We start from the raw sequence: 1396 nt of genomic DNA on the forward strand, positions 1-1396 counted from the left end.
AAGGAGAGGCTACAACAGAGAAGAGAAGGGTAGAAGTGAGGTCAAAATCAGCATATAAAAGACACCAATGACTGAGAGGAAGGAAGAACAGGCTGACCTAGGGCTGCTGACTAACAAGGTTGGGAGGGAGAAGTCCTCACTAAGTGAATGACGCAAAGGCCCACCATACTGACTTACGAAACTGTTGCCTGTTTGTAGAGATTCATCATTGAGCCTTTGACCTTTTCCCAAACTTCAGCCCACGTCCTTCCTTGGAAATGTCATCTTTCTTAATAAATGGCCTCTTCTCTTTTTTCTTTTTCTCTTTTCTTTTTTCTTTTGTTCAGCCATTTCACATAGGGGGATGACACCGAAAAGCCCTCCCTCTTCAAATCACAGCACTTTTCATCTACTCCATAAGCACAGCCACTAAAATCTATTAGGAGAAAATGCGGTAGTCAAATGGGAAAACAATGGTCTCTTCTTCTCCCATTATCCATATGTCCGTCCTTGGTCCAGGTCCTTTTTCCTTGACAGAAAAACTAAAGCACCTAGAAATCCCAGCAATGTCCCCCAGACCCCAATGTGTTGTATTATGTATCTATAACAACATGCTGAGGTTAGGCCCAGCTGCGGCCCCAGATGATGAACCACCTCAACCACCAGACAGGGGACCCAGCAGCCTGAACGAGTGCAGGCCCTAGCTGGACTTCTTCCCACTGCTGTGGACTCTAGACTCACAGCCTGTGCCTCTGGCAGTCCCAACAAGTCAAGTTCAGCCACCCACTCTCAATAGACCAACTTAAAGAGTCAACTTAATAGTGAAAAGACGGGCAAAGAGATGTATTCAGTGCTGACACATTGAAAGAGAGACAGAGAGAGCTCGGCCTTCCCAGTCAAGCTGTAAAGCAGCCACCACTGCCTCACCTTCATCTCGGCTCCATTCTCCTACAAGCTGGTCCAACAAATTACAGATCTCTTTCCAGGGGAAAAGTTTACCCTCTATCTGGCATAGACATGAGCCCTTTTCTTTTCCCGACAAGAGATTCTTGGGGCGCTTCAATTGGGGGGTCTATAGTCTGATTTCCAAAGGGAGGGGAACGGGGTCTCCTTAGTATATCCTCATTCTTGCCAGGCCTGTTACATCAGCATTGCAGAGACAGCAGCCCTACCCTGTATGCTCCCAACCCAGAACAGGCAAGGAAGGGGCTGCAGGGAATCCAATGGGAGGTGGGGGTGGGAGAGGTGACCAGTGTAGGCTCAGAAAGGTCTGAGGTCAGAGGGTTACACTGAAGCAGGTTTTCCCTTTGTATAAGAAGTTTATTATAAGAGTTATTAATGCCATGGACAGACAGAAGGACAGCAGCATGGCATGGGTTCTGAGTGAGGATAGCTCAAGCTCCAATGCCATAGGTAG

At 47.5% G+C, this 1396-nt stretch overlaps 1 non-coding gene across 1 annotated transcript; it reads right to left on the reverse strand.

Moving 5' to 3' along the window:
* Window positions 1-312: 312 nt before the first annotated feature.
* Window positions 313-449, reverse strand: LOC119824116. Its single transcript, XR_005287050.1, has one exon. It is a non-coding gene; the product is annotated as a small nucleolar RNA SNORA29 (small nucleolar RNA).
* Between the last annotated feature and the right edge of the window lie 947 nt (window positions 450-1396).

The sequence above is a fragment of the Arvicola amphibius genome, chromosome 9, assembly GCF_903992535.2.
Source record: "Arvicola amphibius chromosome 9, mArvAmp1.2, whole genome shotgun sequence".
NCBI classification, from domain to species: domain Eukaryota; kingdom Metazoa; phylum Chordata; class Mammalia; order Rodentia; family Cricetidae; genus Arvicola; species Arvicola amphibius.